This window comes from Micromys minutus, assembly GCF_963924665.1.
Source record: "Micromys minutus genome assembly, chromosome: 7".
Taxonomy (NCBI): Eukaryota; Metazoa; Chordata; class Mammalia; order Rodentia; family Muridae; genus Micromys; species Micromys minutus.
This window is the reverse complement of record NC_137976.1, coordinates 34000365-34016033: the sequence shown is the minus strand read 5'-3', so window position 1 is coordinate 34016033 and position 15669 is coordinate 34000365.

Below are 15669 nucleotides of genomic sequence, written 5' to 3'. Positions count from 1 at the left end.
AATAATTCTGCAATTGTGTAGCCTGTAATATAATATGTGATGTAGGCAAATGGGCCTACATCAGAGGATGAACCTCACTACATCCAGAGTAGGTTAACTCACTAAAATAAATACAGTGATGAGGAAGGTATGAGTCCTTTACCATGAGGTCAATTTTTTGATCTGTGTCAAGTTAATTCAGATTCCTGTGTTAGATTTAGAAACTCAATTACAGTAATTTTTGTATATTTTCTCTTACTTTTGGTACCAAAGCAAGAGAGAATATTGCTTGAAAATAAATGTAGAAATAGAAACTCTTCTAGAGTTCATGCTTTTATTGAAGGACACAAATGTATAACCATAGCATATGAATATATATATTTCTCTCTTACTGATAGAAAATAAAATCTGAATAAAGCAAGTGTTATGCTTACTCTAATTACAGAACATTGTCAGAGAAGCAGGACAAAGAGCTGCTACGACACCAGGTGTTTTCACTGATTTGTGCCTCTTCCTCTATATGCATTTTTTTGTGATTCTTCTCTAACTCTTTTTCTTGTCTGGTTGTTTTGCAATATTCAGATTTGTTTGGTTTGTATTCATCTTCTTGTACTGTATTTTATTTTTACTCCTTAGATCCATGCTTATTTTCTGAGGAGAGCCAGAAAGGGTGTGGATCCTGATGGGAGGGAAGAGGTGAAGAACTGAGAGGAGTAGGAAGCAGAAAAACTGTTAGCAGCATATATTCAGTAGTTATCTGTTTTCAATAAAAGGGAAAACTGGCCAGATATAATGCCATTTTTGATAATTTATTGGATTAGTGAGATGAGATAGAAGCTCATCACTCAAATATAACCTTAATATTTTAGAAAATTAATTCAATTATATACACACTATTTAACTAATATGTCTTCTTTTGAATGCCATAGTTATGAAATAATCCGAGAGTCCCTATACCACATGCTCTGCACAATATGCTAACTGTACTGCTGAGATCCATTTAAACCAGTGACAGCAGACTCAAAAACAGTGGTAGAAAGCTCCCAAAATTAATGTCCCCTGTGATATTTCAAAGAGGTGTGTCTGTGTTCTTTTATGTTAATAAGCATTTTTCCAGGTTTGTTTTGTCTTTTGTCCTGTGATTTTTGTTTAAAGGGACTAAAGAAAAATCACCTTTTGTCATGGCCATATTTTTTTTAAATAAAAAAATTGCTTGTGAAAGTCAGCAGATCTGTTCCCACCTGTCACTTCATCCCCTTAAAGCACTGCGCTTGATGGCGTGCTAAAGCCCTAATTTGTCTTTAGGTTCAAAGTTAGAAAAGAGTTAATAGTACTTTACAACTTGCCCAGCTTTCCAGGGAATTAATATAAAACAGTCGTCTTGGCCTAGGCATTGTGCCTTCCACTTTTGCTGGTCATCACTACACTGTCTCCTCAGTGCCATGGTATTCACCAAAATATAAAAGTTCTGCACATACATAATTCATATGTGTTTGCCCATTTACTGACTTATAAAAACTTAGTAACTCTGGTTTCATTAAACTCCCTTTCACTGAATCACCTTCCCAGTTAAAGTCCCAAATGGCCCTGTCCTTACTTGAACTGGCCCATCACTGGCACAATGGTGGCTTCCACAGCATTCTATCTATTTTTTCGTGAAGGATTTCTTTTAAGTAGAAGCTGTCTTCTGAAGTCTGAACTCATCCTTACTCATCTGTTCTGTTCTCTGCTCCATCTGCAGTCTCCTTTCAAGTCCCAGCATAAATGATAAATAAAGCAGTGCTTGCTCACACAGAATGTACATGGGCTAAGTACTTGCTGTGCAGCTCACACTGCTGGAAACATATTGTACAGACTAACTTCTCTACAGCCCTGTCTGTAGCCTCATCTTACCCATCTCAGAGACAATGTCTTTTAAACATATGAGATGTGTTGTAATGGTGAGAAAAACATGAGTTTAATATTTTTAATAAATGAGAATGTTTCCTTGATAGTTTCGCACATTTACATAATTCATTCTGTTGCCTTCACAACTCCAAGCCCTCTTTCTGCCCGCTACACCTGGCAATCCTTCCTGGTTGTCATGCTTTATTTTTGTTTGTTTGTTTTGTTTTGTGGCCCACTGAGTTTACCAGGGGCCATCTGTATGTGCTTTGGGATGGGTTTGAAGCTCTGTGTTTTGCTCTTGGAATAACCATGGCAATCATGAACTTGTAACAGGTCTGATTACCTGTGCTGGATTGGCACAAGACTAAACTGGGTCACTGGTGTGGGAGGGGAGCAGGGACTGTTTTCCCAGCTGGACTGCAGGCTACCCAGTGTTTCTAAGGCAAGGCAAGTCATTTACTTTAGTTGATGTCTACATTTTGAAGAGTGCCTCATCCTTTTTTTTTTTTTTTAATTTAATGAAACGAGGGGATCATCAAGAGAACGAGGTTTAGACCTTTGTTCTGGCAGGAAGTACTACTGAATCAATCTGGTATGTGGCAGAAGTGAGAGATGGTGATGTCTCCTATGTATGGGCACTGCAGTGAGGGCAGGACTGTCTACCTACTGCTCCATGCTACCCTGTTGGTGCTATCAGTGAACCAAGTACCTCACTAGGAAGGTTATATTTTAAAAGCCTCTTCACAAATTAATATACACTCAGACAACATAATCATGTGTACCAGTCGTTTCTGTGGTATCTTTCCTAGTGATAATACTTTTATCTGTTTCAAATCAGAATTCAAGAACCTTGCTATTTTTTATTTCCATAAACCAGCATAGATCACTCAAGGAAAACCCTATATGTAAAAGATATTTATTAGCTCTTTATTCTCCAATAAATATATAATTAGTTTGGTCACTAAGGAAGGTTTACAATATGGATTGTATTTTGATAAAATTGGAAAAATTAGCCTTACAAATAATAGACGTGTATCTTGTATCATTAAATGTATAGGTTATCTCGTGTGTGTATGTGAGTGTGTATCCAGTATCAATGCTCTTATTAAAGGGATTATTATTTTGAAGACAAAATTTGATTTTGTCAATTGTCTAACTAAGCAGATGTTAACTACTCTTCACCCAGTATGATTATAACAGTATCACTAGTGAGATACCCAAACTCACAGGGGAGAATTTCCTCAGACTTTCAGCCAGACTGAAAAAAATAATTTCATTGAAATGCTAATCATAGATGCCTAAGTCTATGTAACCAAGAAATATATGAAAGTCACAATTTAGGCCACATCTTTTTCTTTAAAGCTTCTCTATTCTTCCACTGAGAACTATCTATGTACCCTGAACTTACAATTATTACACTCCAGAAATAATATATAAAACAGATGTGAACCATTATATGGCTGCTTTTAGAATTATTTTTTCAGTTTTGGGGGTAAGTATAAGAATGGCATAACAATATCAAAGTCTAGAGGGTGAGAGAAAAGATATCAGCTATCTCTATAAAAGTAAAGATAAAATATGATATAAATAGAAATTATAAATATCATATATAATAATATAAATAAGAATAGAGAAAGACATCTCCATTTTGCTATTATGAAATAATTAGTTTGTTATTGTACACTTTATTTAAATTATTTTCAACTAGTCTGCCCAAACATGTATACTCACAGTAATTAACCTAAAATATGTTTTTAGTACTATACTGATTTTAATATTTTCATTAGTTTTTTGAGTTTATTGGACTTTTGGTTTTGGTGAATAGATGTTCTTATGATATACTTTTGAAATAATCTATCAATGTAACCAGGTAAGAAGGTGATGGTATTTTAGCTCAATTATCAAATAGTATAAATCAAATAAGCATTTTGAAGTCCTACAATTTATCGAAAAAGTCTTTAACATTATCAACATGGGCATTAGTGCAGAATTTCAATGTGATAGAATAATGTTTGCTGCTGTTATTATTTATTTTGTATTTATTTAACTTTTTTCCATTATTACATGGGGGAAAAGAACATTTTCTTTTCTGAATAAATGGCATTAAGAAGAATGTGAATGAATTCCTGACCTAAAAATTGTAGGTAAAATCACAAACTAATTTGAACTTATTTATTTTACTGTGCTTTAAATACTTCCTTTTTGTGCCATCTTTCCTTTGAGACACAATTATAAATTGTTCAATTATATTAGTATTTTGTGGCAAGAAGACCAAGGGTATAAGAGGGGCGAGAAGACATATCCCCAGCATTCCAAGTCCAGAGAGCAGACTCAGGTTGTAGATCTAAGTTTATTACCCAGACCATAAACTTACATACAGGATTTGAGCTAGTCTCAAGCCAAATCCTTGGCCAGTCTTATCTCCCCACACTCTGATCCAATGAATGACCAGTCTAATGAGGTAATTCAAAAGGAGTCTGGAGAGTATGGTCAACTCTGCTGACTTCTCTGAGAATGGGGGAAGCAGCCGTCACCCTGGCTTCAGTTCCTTTTTGCTGTCTGTACTGACTGGTTTTGTGTCAAATTGACACAAGCTGGAGTTATCACAGAGAAAGGAGCCTCATTTGAGAAAATGCCTCCGTGAAATCCAGCTGTAAGGCATTTTCTCAACTAGTGATCAATGGGGAAGGGCCCAGCCCATTGTGGGTGGTGTCATCCCTGGGCTGGTAGACCTGGGTTTTATAAGAAGGCAAGCTGAGCAAAGTCATGGGAAGCAAACCAGTAAGTAACATCCCTCCATGGCCTCTGCATCATCTCCTGCTTCCTGACCTGCTTGAGTTCCAGTCCTGACTTCCTTTGGTGATGAACAGCAGTGTGGATGTGTAAGCTGGATAAACCCTCTTCTCCTCAACTTGCTTTTTGGTCATGATATTTTGTGCAGGAATAGAAACCCTGACTAAGACACTGCCTGACTGGTGTGGTGTGCCAGGAGCCTGTTTAGATCTAATACATGTACAGCAGATCATCTTCAGGCACTAGCCAGAGCCTGTGGCACTGTGCTCTCCACCCTATGCTTCTCTTCCACAAAGTTGACTTACATATCTTCTGCAGTATTTGCCTTTAAAAACAAAGAGTTATCTTTTCTGCATGTGTGAAATGCAAGGAAGTATTCAGACCTCTTTTTACATCATTTCATCAAAAGCTATATTAGAAACCAATATTAATAATATACATTTAAACATATGTATCTTTCAGAGTAAACTGCTGAAGTCACACAGAGTTAAGTTCCTCACTGTTTCCTCAGTGACTTGCTATTTGGCTGACAATAAATACTTTCTGGAAAAATTCATCTCTCATTACTTATTCATATGGCTTTTAACATCGCTTGTAATGTAGTGGCATAAAGCAACCATTTCATTACACACATGTAATCTGTAGGTTAGACAAGTCACAAAAGAGATCAAGCTTGTTCTACTCCAAGGTCAGAGGCCTCAACTCAGAAAAGTTAGTCTTTGGGGCTCAAGCTATATAAAAGTGTTTTGATTATGTATCTGGCAGGACCTCAGCTGGGACCATCAACAATAACTTCACATTTCTGTGTGGTTCTTTTTGTCTCTCCGCAGTACTGTTAAATTATAATTTTCTAGTCTTTGTCACTAGCTAGAAGAGAATTCATGCATTTTCACTGGTTTTCAAACTTTCTAATGCTGTGACCCTTTAATAGTTAAGTACCCCCAACCATAAAATTAATTCCATTGCTACTTCATAACTAATTTTTATATTGTTGTGAAATATAATGTAAATATTTTCAGAGATAGAGATTTCTCAAAGGGGTCAAACTCATTGACTGAGAACTACTGAATTAAACCTAAAGACTAAGCCAATGAATACCTACTGCATTCATCACCATGCGACTGCAATGGTTTTGGCAAGAGACTTTGTGTCAACTTATTACAGTGTGATTGCCTGAAAGTTAAATTTCTGCTGATTATTCTCTTGGAATCATTAGTGTCACTAATGCTTTTAGAAACATAGGAACTTATTCTAGATGGTGACTGCTTAACATGTATTCAATAAAACACTTTCTCCCAGAGTTTATATAGAAAATATTGAATGTACCGTAATAAGCCTTTGATATTAAAGCTGTGATTGTTGAAGTATTGCATTGATGTTCAGAAGTGCAGGTAAATGTGTCTGTCATCCCTTATTGAAGAACTGGCATAATTCTTCAGATAGTGACCTCATGGTAGAAGCTTGAGATGTGATCCAAAACAATCTAAAATATCACTTTTAAGAGCCACTCAAAATGAAATTTCCTAACTACTGATATGAGTCATTTCCTTTTTTCTATGAGTCACTTCATACTTGAGACAATGCTTTGAGTTTATCAGCAAAATATGTATCAATATCACACAAATAAAATCAAGTATTAATTAAAGTATACCAAAACTAAATTATAATTGCAGTATTAATTTATAATTTAAGAGTAACTTTGTTGACATTTAGAAGAGAGTAATTTTGTCATGTGTGAGTAAGATTATTCATAGATATATAGCCCAGTATGCATGGTAATATTATTTTCAAAGAAAAACTCAAATAGAATTGCCTAAAAAAGGACAGAGAACAATACACCCAGAAATAGAGATAAGAAGGCTAGAGACCAGGAGAATTGATTAGAAACTTCTTAAGAAAATGTGTAATTTTATGTTTAGTTAAAATTACTCACGAGATCAATTAAGCAGGGCTCATATAGGGTCACAGAGACTGAAACAGCAACCAGGGAATGCAGAGGTGTTCACTAGTTAGTCTGTGTATATTCTTGAACTGTCAGCTTGATAGTTCTGCTATACTCTTAACAGTAGGAGTGAATGTGTCTCTGACTCTTTTACCTGCTCTTGGGACTCTTCTCTTATTGTGTTTTCATAATATGTTTTCATACCCTTGATATGAAAGATTTTGCCCTGTCTTAGTCTACCTTGTTTTGAACAGTTTGTCATTTCTGATATTTTCTGAATATAAATCAAGGGGCAGTGGGTCTATGGGAGAGGAGAGGTGGTAGGATTAGGAAAAGTGAAGGAAGGGAAAGTGATGATTAGGATTTATTATATGAAAGAATAATCTATTTTCAATAAAAAGAAAAATTGTACATTTTTTATAATTTATACATGTATATGTGTAATATATATAAATAATTTATACTTGTGTAACATATATAAATTAAGTTAAAGCATTGTGGAGATAATTCTCACACATTTTCCCACAAGAGTGCTATGTAATAAGGACATCAGTGTCAGACATGGGATACCTTTCTTTAATCTGCTGGTCAGAGGAGTTCAAGACACTCCCAACATAATATAACTTATTGCCCGAACACTGGTTTCTTTCCTAGAGTTTGAAGGTAAACCTAATGGATGAAGATACCAAACATTACACACACAGAATGTGGAGAAATTGAGCTGAAACTAACCATAAAGCATCTTTACTGAAGAGTAGCTCTCTGTCTTCATGCACACCAAAAGAGAGAATCAGATCCCGTGATAGATGGTTGTGAGCCATGATGTGGTTTTTGGGAATTGAACTCAGGGCTTCTGGAAGACCAGCCAAAGCTCTGAACCCCTGCGCTATTTCTCTAGCTTTGAGGAGTAGCTCTCAAATGATTAGAAAGTCCTATACACGCTGCTAAGGGAGAAAAACAGTCAACAATGCAAGATATACCCACTGGTGCAATTGCACTTTTATAGCTTGGGATAATCACCAACAGTCTAATTGGACGTAAGACCTACTCAATAGTAGAAAATTCATACCTCTTACTATAAAGATATTCCACACCCTGTGGTGGGGTCATTGAGGAGAACCTTTTACTGCCACACTGTCAAACTATCTTAATTCCCAACTGCATTTAAAAACCTATCCTTATATCCACAGATAAGAGGAGCTCTAGCTCCTCATCAAAAAATGCTGCTCTGGGAAGGGTGCACAAGGAACCCATTACAGAAAGCCACAACATCTAAAAATGCAGAAACCAACTGACTGTGGTGTTCCTATGCCAAGCTTACACATCAGCAACACAACCCCTTCACCTAAAAAAAGGTGTTCAGGCAACATTGTTTTAGAGGGTATGAACAAAGAAGGAAACAGAGGGCTAGGGCATCTGCTGGGAAGTAATATCTTCTACAAGTAAAAGGAGATATGAACCTATGAAATCTAATATGATGTCTAGATAAGAGTTTTATAATAGCACTGAATGACATTTAACATAGTTGGAGAAAAATCTATCAAGGCTTTGAGCTTAAATGAAAAGCTACAGACAATTAATGGCTAATGAGAAAGAGGAGAAAGCTGAATTCTGTCTTTTCTAGTGATAACCTTAATAGGTTAATTGGTTTCAAATGATTAACCACAAATGGCCACACACACACACACACACACACACACACACACACACTATGAAATTGATTTAGCAGTTTTTATTCATATATGGGAAGCAATTTTAACTAAAGAAGACAACTCATAAATCTGAGTATGTGGTGTGACACAGTTGTTGGGTATGACAGTGGGTGATGTGGCTATGATTCAACTATTGTACACAGATTGAAATTCTCAAAGGTAATGTAAAATAGAAAAGAAAAAGTGCTATCATAATGTTTATAATACTAGCTTATAAGGCTCTTGTAGGAAAATATATTCAATCATAATATATTGTGGTTTCAGAAGATGAAAACATTAACATGGAAATAATATCTTCATGATAACAAGTTATATATATATGTATATATGTGTGTGTGTGTGTGTGTGTGTATGTCAGATATCACTACCTGATAATAACAATATGGCAGAGATTTTCTTCAACATTAAGCAAATATAACCTTCTGAATGAAATGATGCAATTACACATCATGTTATTTGTAGCTGGAAGCCAGAGAAGCTACCCTCCCCCACAAAAACCCTTAGTTATAACACAGTATTTAATAAGTTTGATATTTTGAAAATTCTGTATTTAACTAGTATTAAAAAGTACCTTTTCTCAATTCTCATTAATAGCTTTTTAAAAACTTTTTAAATATGGAAATAACTGGTCAGCAATAAAAATAAGTTAAACAAATAAGAAGACAAAATGATGATTATGTAACTTTTATCTCCTTCCTAATATATAAAACCATTTTTAAGTTTTTTGGTGAAAACTTATAGCATATAATAAGTTTTAAATTATAAAACTTTAATGTTTGTTTATTTATTTCTTTGGATCTTCTAGAGAGAAACTTGTGAATACTCTATAGTAAGATTTTATTGTACATGGACAGATCCAAAACTACTTAGTTTGGCATATTTTATAGGTATTACCATTTATTCTGGAATGAATATACATCTACTTGAGAATATTTTCAACCTCCTTTTGGTGTCTTTACACGAGTTGCTTTTTTCTAGAATATACCTACCCTTCCTTGTAGCAAGAGATAGAATTAAATTACTGTCTCTTTAAATTCTATATGCTTATATTCAGTAACTGTGAAGTTCTCAGATACTTTTTATTCCTGTATCCTGTAGCCACCTGTCCCCCCAAAATCAGGTAGCTTTTTGTTAATATCATATCTTAATTTTAGGGATGTGGTGATGACTCAGTGGTTAAAAGCACTGACTGCTCTTCCAAATTTCCTGAGTTCAAATCCCAGCAACCACATGGTGGCTCACAACCATCTGTAATAAGATCTGATAACCTCTTCTGGTGTGTCTGAAGAAAGCTACAGAGTACTTACATATAATAAATAAATAAATCTTAAAAAATAACTTAATTTTAAATGAGCAATAAATCAAAATCTATATTAAAAATAAGACGTTTTGAACTTTTGGGGGGCTAGGTTTATCTATTTATTTTAGGAAAACATGCCAGGAAAATAAAAAATTTTTACTTTATGGTGATTTTTTCTATTGCCATCATTAAATTTTTATATCTGATATGTGGGAAAAAATGTAAAATATTACTAAGTTTTGATATATTTTTTCATCATTTTCCTTTGTCTTCTTTTTTCCCCTTTCCAATCAATTGTTAATTATCTGAGTACTTTCCTCATTTCATTGTAGAAGATAACTTAAGTGAAGGATGGGTGTTCAGATTGCTTCATTTCTCATATAAAATACACAAGTAACTATGTATGTAATCTTTGCCTCATCAATTAAATCTCAAGACCTTAATTACTTCTTCAAAAATTTGGGGATTAAAAGAGATTATCTTTCTAGCCCTTGCTGTTTCAAAGTGACAAAATTAAAGAAATATGTGTAAAATGAAGCAATTACAAGGAATAAACAATGAAGCCTCATTTGGAGAAGACATAAAAAATGAATCAAGCACTTAGCTTGAGTTACTCAGATGAACTGAAGTTAGGATGCAAGGCAAATTACTTTAGGTTATCTCGTTCTCATAATACAATAAAATAAAGCATAAAATTCTCTATGGAACTAAACTCACTTCTCCTCATTGACTTCTGGCCAAAATAAAAATGATTCTTGTGTATGAGGGATACTGGATGCTATAATTGAGACTGTATTCAATTATACTGCTAAAATTAAACTTCCTCTGGCTTCTAGCACCATAGGTGTACTGCAACCCACAAATCGAGCAATTTATAGCATGTGTTTATAATATGTGTTCATATGTTTGTATCTAATAAATTGAAATTTCTTTCGGTTAACTGCTTAAAAAATATATTTATCTTCTGCAAGTATGTGGAGCATTGGCAACATTATCAACAGGGTTTTGTTAAATATCGTCTTACAGAATTATTCTTCAAAAGAGTATTTATTGTATCACCAACCAAACCATTAAAAATAAAAGTAGGTGATTAAGCTATAACTTAGAAAATAATTGTAGAAATATTACAGTAAAATTATGCTGACAGCTTAGAATTGGTCCAATTTAATACAAAGATCATACTAAAATACAAAGAGAAAAGATGCCATTTATTTTTTGATGAACATTTAATGCAGATTTATGACTTTATTCTTTATTAGATTCGTTATTTTAACTGATATGTCAGTAATATGTGCAATGTGTTTTAAACTGAAGACTTCAACTATGGTATAGAGTTAGATGACATTCAAGTAGTGTAGCTGACATACTATGAGGAGGTTAGAGATGTGACACATATTATTCCTCATGGGATGTCTTTTTTCTTTTTTTTTCTTTTTTTTTTTTTTTGCATGTTAGACCAGAATAGTTCTTAAATTAGACCCCATTCCAACTCTGCCAAAAAAAAGTTCAAAATACATTTGCATTATAGCCAGAAAATTGGGGGTCAATTAATGTCATCAATTGACTGCAGGTCAACTGATTAAACTGTGGCTTTCATGGAAAACCTAATTAGGAGAGGCCACTAAAGCTGTGACTGCAACCCATCTTCTCTGGTTCTCCTCTATTTTCAAAGAGAGTTGGAATTTAAGGGAGATACTTGATATTCTGAAAATGTTCACAGAATTGTAAAGATTTTGACTGGGACTCTGATGGTGTTATCTAAATGACTCAGATGCTACCCCACCAATCTTTCCAGCTAGTTTTCATGGACCACTGAAAAGCCCTACATTCTTTCAATTCTAGGTTTCTTGTGGATGAAGCACTGGCAGAATCCTGACATTTATGTTTCTAAAAATTATATGTAGCTAATGGGTTCTTGGAATATGGATATAAAGCTCAGAAGCTGCCAAATCTGTTCTAGACATCTGCCGACTCTCTGTGCTCATTAGTGGAGTAAACAACTCTCTTATAGATAATGGGTATAGGATGTCTAACCAGGCAGATTTGTCAGCAAGTTTCTTAAGGCTTCAAAAAATATGCTCTTGTTAGTTTGGCCAACTACTCCAGAATTTGACTTTTAACACTCAAGCTAGTCTAATTACCTTTACACTAGATTTGATTACTGAAAAGTTTTACACAATTTCTATAATAAATTTTACACAAGGAGAACTTCATGTAACAGACTGCTAGCTCATACAGAGTTTGTAAAAGCATGAATGGAAGTTACGAGAATCACTTTTTCCTATAGGTTCATCATGTTCTGTATTCTGCAAGAAGACTTTAAATGTTGGCAAGTTTTGATTTAAATGATAAACCAGGTTCATCAAACAGCAGTTTTCTTTTCTTTTTCTTTTTTTTAAGTAGGTGATTAACTTGTATCCTTTTTTCTCTTTTTTTATTAGATGTTTTCCCTTTACTCCGCCCAGCTCCCATTCCTTCTTGCCCTCCAGTTGCCTTCACAAAGGTGCACTCCCTTCTTGCTTTTCAATGGTAAAGTTAGTTGTATGAATTCAGCTTGTCCCATAATCAATGGTAACTAAAATACTGGGGCAGGAGTAAAATTAGCTCAATGTAGAGTACTTTAAGTCTGTCTATGAGGTACTGAAATGTAGAGTCCTAATAGTGAATTTATAAAAAATTTGGATAGGTGTCATGAAAATAAAGAAAATGAAGATTTATTAATAGTGAGGTTGGCACGGGTTGGTGTGAGGATCATGTCCAGTACATGGTATGCATTCATTGATAAGCAGATACTATCCCCATAAAGCTCTGAATACCCAAAAAAATAATTCACAGACCTTATGAAGCTCAAAAAAGAAGGAAGGCCAAAATGGGGATGCCTCAGTCCTTCTTAGAAGGGAAAAAAAAACACTCAGCACTCATGGGAGGAAATACAATGTCAAATAGAGGAACAAATGTTGAAAAAAGATCATCCAGAGGCTGTCTCACCTGGGGATCCACCCCATATGCAGCCATCAAACCCAAACACTATTGCTGATGCCAAGAAGTACTTACTGTCAAGAACAAGACAGTGATGTCTCCTCAGAGGCTTTGCTAGAGTCATATGGATACAACTCAGCATGCTTGCAATTAACCACTGGGCTGAATAAAACCTCAATGAATGTGCTAAAAAAAAAAAAAAAGGACTGAAGGAGCTGAAGGGGTTGCAACCTCCTGGGAAGAACAACATTATCAACCAACCACACTCTCTACAACTCCCATGGGCTAAAACACCAACCACTGAGTATACTTTGAGAGACCTAAGGCTTCATTTGCATAAGTAGATGAAGATACTGATGTCTGGCAACAACATGAGATCCAGGCCTTTGATCCAGGGAGGTCATGTTTTCCCAATGTAGGGAAATGCCAAGGCAGTGGGGTGGAGGGGTGATAGGAGGGAGTGCAACTTTCTGAAGACAAGTGAAAATGGAGGTGAGATGGGAGTGGGTGGGGAAGGGAATTACATTTCAAATATAAAGAAAGTACCTAATAAAAATGTAATAAAAAAAAGAAACACCAGCACCATAGACAACTTGGAAATAAAAGAGTTTATTTGGCTTACAAGTTAAACTGTATGGAGAAGAAGCCAAGAGAGGACCCTGGAAGTTGGAATAGAAGAAAGGCTATGTAGAAATGATGCTTATTGGATTGTTTTCTTACACAGGAGACCATCTGCTCAAGAGCAACACCAGCAATAAGTAACTGGGTCCTCCTACATCAATTATTAATCAAGGATATACCCCAAAGACATTCCCAGGGGCCAATCTGATGGAGACAATTTTTTCAATATAAGATTCTTCATCCTAATTTACTCTAGTTAGTGTCAGGTTGATAAAAACTAAGCAGAATGATTACTGACTGGGAAATCACAAAAATGCTGCACAAAAGCATTCTATAAATTGGGATATGAGAAAGCTAACAGGTAAATAATGTACAAAATGCTTTGATTAATACTTATGCACTACACATTATTCAATACTTTTCCATTCATTTTTTGATTTGAAGGCATGCTGTATCCATATTTTGAAATATTTGAAATATTGTATGCAACTTTACTTCAGTATACTATTATTCTTTAAAATAAATTTAACAGAATAATTTCTAAAAAGCTTTGGAATTCTTAAATAGACCTTGGTTACTAAAGGTGACTATTATACCTCTTATTATAAACCAATACAGTACACGTGTACCCTAACTTAAAGTTTTGTTGACAAAAATGTGATTATTTTTTATGACTCAAATTAGTTAACATTTTATTTCCATGTTATCATAAATAACATCTCATTATTTACTTCAAAAATATACTCACTTCCTATGCTAATATTATGGCTCTGTTTGTAAAGTTAGGGTTATTGATAATAGTGACCAGATCAGTATGGTACTATAGACAGACTGTGAGCATTGTCTTTTCAAACAACCTTCGGAGAGGAAATCTTTATCATTTTTATTAGATTATATGCCCCAAAGTAGGTAGTTGTTCTTTGTTCAGTGAATTTGTTCTTTAAAGTCGTCTTCAAGTCTCTACCATTGTGCATAGAACTTGCAGAGATACTTCATGTCTATTCCAGGATTTGCAGATTCTGTGAAGGTCATTTTTGTGGGACCTTCATACATATCTAGTTTTCCTATGACTAGAGGTGTGGGAGCTTTAAAATGTACTGCAACTATTGCCCTATCCAAATATGAGTAGCCAACAGAATAGAGGGAGACTGAACCATTTGAAGGAGTCAACTTGCCAAGTCTTACTTTCTAGAACAAAGAATTTATTTTACTTTAAATGAACAAACAAACAAACCAACCAAAAGGCTTTAGGGATTTCTTCAGGTCTTCTATTCTCCCAGATAACATTCTTTCCCTAATACATGTGAAATGAGGTAGTGGCGGTACTGGAATTTATCCTTACAACTCAAATAATTGTTTAAGGACTAGAGGGTCTCACTTTTTATGCCCATTTATCAAGTCTGGAAAGCTCTGCCCAGAGTTGAGTTGCTTTTATCAGCTGCCTTGCCATTTAGAAAACGGTCATCACTTCTGTTTCTCATGTCTCTCACTAAAATTAATTATTTGAAAAGTGAGGCAGACAATAAATATAACATATTTTACTTTTACCATTCTTTATGTGATGGCCAAACCTGTAATCTAGGCTTGGTAATAATTTCTTTGAACATCTTGAAGCACAAAGCCAAAGTGAGCTTGTTTCTTATAATGTCATACACAGTCCCCAAACAGTAAGCAAACAATAGCTCATTTGAATGGATGGAAAGAGAATTAATAGAAAAAAGGCAGCATTGAATAGAATAAAGGCCAGCCAGCACTCAGGATATGCCTCCCTCAGCCTCCCACATGCTGGGCATCCAAATTCATGTTCTCATGCTTGCACAGCAGGTCTTTTACCCACTGAGCCATTTTATCAGCCCACTCCTTATTTTCAAGCAACTTTATTTTAATGGAAATAAGCAGCAGAAACTAAATAAACAAACTTACACATGAACCCTTTGCTCGGTTACTTGACATTTTATTCAAAGAGTTTGCTGTATTTGAGTTTTACTTTTTATTTACTTATTTTATTTATTACCTCACTGAAAAGCATAAATGGTAAGATTTATTTTGTAAGCTTACCAATAATCTAATAATTTTTCTAACGGCTATAACAATTTGTATAGCTTAAGTACTTAAGAGACACTTCCATGCATTATCAAACTACCTTTCAACCTGGAAATTACAATTTCTATATGTCAATTAAATTGATTTAGGGCCAACACAACTATAATTTACATAACGTAGTTAGTTATGGTTGCAAGAAATGATTGACTTAAAGATATCACTATTTCTAAATGTCAATCTTATGAATATGTTCTACAAGGATTAAGAATAATTCTATTTTTTTTTCATAACACAGCATTCACATCAGGTGCCACTAGAGGGACTTGTATTATCAAAAGTCTCTCTCAGAAGCTTCAGTAGTAAATGTTAAGAGAGGAAAAAATGTATTAAAATAAAAATACCACACAATGTTT